Source organism: Antechinus flavipes, chromosome 3 (genome assembly GCF_016432865.1).
Source record: "Antechinus flavipes isolate AdamAnt ecotype Samford, QLD, Australia chromosome 3, AdamAnt_v2, whole genome shotgun sequence".
Taxonomy (NCBI): Eukaryota; Metazoa; Chordata; class Mammalia; order Dasyuromorphia; family Dasyuridae; genus Antechinus; species Antechinus flavipes.
Window position 1 is genome coordinate 552,015,626 of NC_067400.1, and position 6,815 is coordinate 552,022,440.

Below are 6,815 nucleotides of genomic sequence, written 5' to 3' on the forward strand. Positions count from 1 at the left end.
ATACAGGACTCAAGATGATCTTTTTCAGTCATGAAATTTTATAGATGAGTAAACTGAAGGCCAGAAAAGAACAAGGACTTATCCATATTCACGTGATTTCCAAGAGATCTGGCTCCAACCTAATTATCCTTCTCTCCACCACATATATGAAAACTCTTTACACAAATTATGGGTACCATATCTAAAGTTTAGGCAATAAGCAAGAGGAAGAAAGGGTAATGCACACTCTGATTTGCCTTAGCTTTTTAAAATAAAGGGACAATATGCATCATGAAAGACAGATAGCCCTTGGCCCATGATTTTAATTCTCTTTTTTTTTTTTTTAGAATAGACTTTTTTTTTTAGTTTTCCCTTTGATCATTCAGGATAGGGATTTTCCCCATCCAAAGTTCAGGATTTAGGAAAAAATTTTCAACACTTTGTGGCAATACCCCCATCCCTCACTAGCTATTAGCATCAATTCTCATAATCAGGATACCCAGGATGTGGGCCATGTCCAAAGTTTAGGCAACAAGCAAGAGGAAGAAGTGACCTGAACAAAAGGAGACTACTATCTAATTTGTTCTCATAATACCCAGGACTTGCCTATGGTTCTGCATTGATATAATTTTCAAAAAAATAAGATGGGCAGAAGAGGTAGTAGTATGAAGATAACTATAAATTGAAAAGATATATTCGAAAGCAGAGGGCATCTGGGAACCAGAATGAGGAAGAAAAGCAAGCATTTTGTTGATGGCTAATGGGAAAAGACAGAAGAGATTTTGCCATTGGATTATGCTATGTATCAGCTGAACAAAAAGAGAAAATAGATTCAGAGTCTGGGAAATGAATAATAAACCTGGCAGAGAGATGTGACAAAGTAGTACCGGGAGAACTTCAGTCATCCAGGTCTCTCCCATTCCCTCTCCCTCTTCTCAGTCTCTGTCTCTGTTTCTCTGTGTGTATGTGTGTCTGTCTATCTGTCTCTTTCTCTCTGTCTCTGTCTGTCTCTCCCAAAACAGATTTTTTGATTTGCCTTAGCCACAGTGGAATTCTATTCTGGATCTTATTCTCACTAACAAAGAGGAACTCACATAGAAATGTTGGGAACTCAGGGAATCTTATCACAGGAAGACTCAGTAATATCTGGGAACCTCCTTACATTACCTCTTTGCATTAAGACCTTTTCTTCCTCTTTTTTGTTGACTAAACTTTGGATATGACACCCCCATCCTTGGTATCCAGATTCTGAGAGTTAGAAGCACAGCTGATAAGTGTTGAGGAAAGGTGATAAGTGTTGAGGAAGGGGTGACAGGACAGCTGGAAAGTTTCCTTCTTACATCCTGGTATCCAGATTGAATGGCTGAATGAGGAAAATCCCAATTCTGAAAGAGAATTTTCCTTCCTAGAGTTTTTGATAGAAGAGAAGATATTCAAGCATAGTCTAATATACACATCTGATTTGGGTTTAGCAGAGTTCAAGACATTGAGAAGAAGGATTAATGTTCCCTGAAAAAGGCAGATCAGATGCAATAAGAGATGATCAAAAGGAAGTGCTAAAGCCAACATGAGGGAAAATATGCCAGTGAGGAGAAAAAATGTGATTTGTTTAAATAGACCACTATGGATGTGTATTAAGCAAATTAAATTTTTTAAAGAAACGTATAGAAGATGGCACAATGGCCAGGTAATAGAAGATGAACATGAGAGTATAAAACAGTCCTGGGAAATAGTGACAGATATATATAATGTTCAAAAGGAATTAAGGAAATCCAGAAATACTAAAGACACCAACATGGGGATAGGGGATGCGAAGAAAGAGTTAGGCTATATTGGGAGAGAAAAGGAGGCTCCAAAAAGAAATTGGACCATTAGTTCTAGGATATAGAAAAATGATAATTGGCAATTGAGAAAATATAGAGTTACAAAATTATTATTTGCTTCTGTTTTCTCGATTGTGGAGAATGACCTTTGTACTAGAAGTTTCAGAGGAAAAAGGAGTAGAACTTGTACATCCTTGAAAGATTCAAATCATTGGGCCCAGATAAACTTCATTTTCATGTATTGGTAGATGCCAGTTTTTTCCAAGCCACCATCAGTGAAGTTAAAAGATTGTGGATAGTGGGAAGCATGTCAAGATTGGAGAAACATAAGTGTTATCCCAATTTTGAAAAATGGAATGGAACAGAATCTGTATACTACACAACAGGGAATTTCATCCTTCAATTTCTGGAAAAATTTTAGAATAGAGCATTAAAGAAAGTGTTGTGAACATTTAGAAAGGAAAACTATTGTTGTTGTTGTTTGTCCTTCATTCTCAAAGAGGACCATGACTTCAGTGATGTAATACCATGATATGCAAGTGAATTGGATTTAACTGGAGGAAGGCTGTACAAAATCATCCAACTCACTTTTTCCTCCAAAGCTATCTGAGTCCAACAGCAAGCAATAAATCAATATGACTGGAGATGGCCCTGGAGTCAGTGGAAGGCCTTGGCCTCTTTAAGCTAAAGTCTTTAACAGGTCTCAATTTGACTAAAACATCACCCATCAAAGCTAGATAAGAAATGAGACAAAAAATGGATCCTTTTCCCCAGGCTAAAAAAAAAAAAAAAAAAAAAAAAGACAATCTGAGAGGGGAAGAACCTTGGGTTTTCTGGCCAAAACAGAAACAATTGCTATTTACATTCACTTTCAACCAATCAGTCCCCAAATAATAACTAAGTGGGGTTTGGCCTGGGACCTACTGATGATCAATCAATGAGAGCTAGAGTGACCCATGTTTAAGGCCTGATCCTAGCCCATAATCTACAGGATATCTTACAAGGTTTAGATAATCAAAATTTACATTCCTTTGAATAGAGCACCCACAGATAAGGATATGATACCCTATATGGACACAGGGAAGAAAGAAAAAGAAGAAAAAAGAAAAGAAAAAGGGAAAGGAAACAAAGAAAAGGAAAACAAAACAAAAGGACTGTGTTTTCCTAAATGAATAGTTCCAGTTGGGTCCTCAGTGGGGTAGGTCCTGTTGTTGTTGTTCTTTGTTTACCTTACTTCTGGAAGAGGATCAGAATATGAGAGATGGTGGTACCATTGACATGCAAATGAATTGGATTTAAGTCACTAAGAGTTGTACAAAGTCACCAACCTCATTTTCTCCTCTGGAGTCTTCTGAGCCCAATCAGAAAGGAAGAGTTATTACAAAAAAAAAAAAAAAAACTGTTTAAGTTTCACTTAACGTACAATATTCCTAAATTAATAGATGAAATGAATGCTGTCAGTATAATTTTCCTAGATTTTAACATAGTTTTTGATAAAATATCTCATACTTTTTTCATGGAGAAGATGGAAAGATGTGAAGTAGATGATAATATAATTAAATAAACTCAGATCTGGTTGGATGGCTAAATCCAACGAGTCATTGACAGTGGTACGATATCAATAGGGCATGATTAGAAAACTCTACAGACCACTACCCTAAAGTACCTGGTTTTCTGGATAGGCAAAATGTGTGACAGACATTTCTAGTCATATGAAAAAAAAATGCTCTAAATCATTATTATTTAGAGAAATACAAATTAAGACAACTCTGAGATACCATTTCATACCTCTCAGATTGACTAGGAAGATAGGAAAAGATAAATGTTGGAGGAGATATGGGAAAACTAGGACACTAATACATTGTTGGTGGAGTTATGAACTGATTCAACCACCTGGAGAGCTATTTGAAACTATACCTAAAGGGCTATCAACCTGTGCATATCCTTTGATCCAGCAGTATCTCTACTGGGTGTATAGCCCAAAGACATCGTTAAAGAAAGCGGGGGGGGGGGGGGGGGGGGGGGGGGGGGGGGGGGAGGACCTATATGTTCAAAAATGTTTGTAGCAGCTCTTTTTGTAGTGGCAAGAAATTGGAAACTGAGTGGATGCCCATTGTAAAGGGATGAAACTCTTAAAAAGTGTGCTTGAATCAGATAACTGAGCACTTAAGGCTAATGACCTATTGGACAATGACTCTATTCGCATATGTTTGGAATTACTCTTCTCACAGTTAATGCTGGTTCAATGTTTGGAGTTAAGAGAATTGTAGGTAAGGATTAGGGGGTAGGTGAGAGAGAGGAGAGAATGTCACTTGGCCATAGGAGGAGGAGGAGAAAAATGTGGAGATTCTGGACTGTAGAATCAAGGAGGGATCCTTGGCAAAACTCCTGGCAGTTTTGTCCATCTCCTTCACTTCTCCCTCTACAGACCACGAACTTTTACTTATTCTGACTCTGGCTGATCCTGATGCCTCCAGGGAGCTAGCCTGGACTTTACAGCCCATCAGTTAGAGAATAGCTGAATAAGTTTTGATATATAAATGTTATAAAATATTATTGTTGTATAAAAAATGGTCAGTATAATAATTTCAGAATAACCTGGAGATACTTACATGAACTGATGCTAAGTGAAGTGAGTAGAACCAAGAGAACATTGTACACAGCAACAAGAAGATTATATGATGGCCAATTTTGACAGACATGGGTCTTTTCAACAATGAGATGATTCAGGCCAGTTCTCTTGTGATGAAGAGAGTCATCTGAACCCAAAGAGAGGACTGTGGGAACTGAATGTGGATCATAACATAACATTCTCATTCCTTTCATTATTGTTCACTTGCATTTTGTTTTCTTATTTACCTTTCTTTTTGATCTGATTTTTCTTGTGCATCAAAAGAATTGTATAAATATGTTTACACATATTAGATTTGACGTATATTTTAACATGTATAACAGATATTGGATTGCTTGCCATCTAGGGGAGGGGGTGGGGAAAAGGAGGGGAAAATCTAAAACACAAGGCTATGCAAGGATTAATGTTGAAAAATTATCCATGCATATATTTTGAAAATAAAAAGCTTTAAAAAAAATAAAAACACACAGAAAAGAACTTTGATCTATGCCATGATCAACTATAATTGTACAGTCAATCTAAATAATTCCATATTGAATTCTTGCTTGACCTTTGGGAACATGCACAAATAGCCTGTAAAGAAAGAATCACCTGAAAACATCTTCCTGCATGTGTACTTAGATATGAGGACAAAACTGATGTAGCATAAAACTCTTTCTCTTATAATATATGCACCAATCAATTATCCTTACCCATAGAAGTTATTCCTCTAAATAAAAACTGTGCAGTTTATAACTGGCCACACTACAACTGCTTGCTGCCTTGGTATTATAATAAATAAACTATTTTTGCATTATTTCCTCAGTTTGCCTCATTGACCAGGGAAAGGACCAAGCAAAATTTCTTTTGACATAATGACTTACCACCATTAGAGTATGATCACCTTGAGAGCATAAACTATTTTTTGTCTTTCTTTGTACCCCCAGCACTTACCACAGTGCTTGGTACACAGTAGGTTCTTAATATATGTTTATTAACCAATTGACAATTCAAGAGCTTGGATATAATCAAATAATTACTCAATGCTCCAAACAACTCTAAGACTAAGTTGCAGAGAAAATATCAACCTGAATTGGTGAAGGGAGCTTCTTCATTTATGAGTTCCCTAAAGCAATGAAATGAGGTTCTGTTCCAATCCCAGAATGTAATAAACTAGAAAAAGTGATGGGTTAGAAGTAAGAAGCCCGGGATTCAAAATTAGTTCTGCCATTTTGTGAACCACAAGGAACCTCAACTTCAATTAAATCAACCTCGTTCTTCATCCATAAAATAAGGAAATTATTCTAAATGAGTTCTAAGGTCCATCAAAATCCAAGATCTCATGATCCCAATCATACACTATTTTTGTCAAAATATTAACTATTCCTTAAACTCAGCAGTATGTCTTTTCAAACAAATGCTATTATTATTAGCATATGAGCTCTTTGAAAACCAGGATTCTCTTGCTTTTCTATTTGAATCTATAGTACTGAGCACAATGCTTTGTATACAGTAAGCACTTAAGTAGTGCCTATTTTTTCATCCATCTATTTCCAGTGGCCCCTTTTTTCAACATCTCCAACAATCAAATCATCTTCCACCAATCAGAATTCATCATCTTTCCCCAGAAATCTGCTCCTCCTATTTTCTTTGTTTCTATTCTCCAGGTCACACAGGATTTGATAATTGCTTAAGTATAAAGTGACAAAAGAGGATGGAAAATCCAAGGGGATGCTAAGGCTTTCAATCTGGCTTCCTAGCAGGAGGAAGGCTATAAGGAAACTTGGGACCCGGGGCTCTGAATCAATACTTCTGTTAAGAGTAAGAGAGAGGGCAGCTAAATAGTACAGTGGATAGAGCACCGGCCCCGAAGTCAGGAGGACCTAAGTTCAAATCTGGTCTCAGACACTTAACACCTCCTAGCTGTGTGACCTCGGGCAAGTCACTTAACCCCAATTAACTCAGGAAGGAAGGAAGGAAGGAAGGAAGGAAGGAAGGAAGGAAGGAAGGAAGGAAGGAAGGAAGGAAGGAAGGAAGGAAGGAAGGAAGGAAGGAAGGAAGGAAGGAAGGAAGGAAGGAAGGAAATAGAATATAGGGAGGACTGTATTTCTATATAAAAAATGTCAAATGTTCAAGGACCCAAGGGGTGCATATTGTGAAGAAGTTATAGCATGTGAAGCCAGGGCAAAAGGTGCAGTTTTCTACACAAGTAAGAGGGCAAAATCTATTAAGTGTGGAAGGTAAACAATCTAGAAAAAGAGGGATGAAATAAGAAGGAACCCTTTACTGTCTCTCTACTGATTATGACCTCGCATTGGTCTAATCAGCCACAGGTGGACACATTGTAACTTAACTCTAACACAGTAATGTTATTGTGTTCCTCTTCCAGTATAAAGAACAAA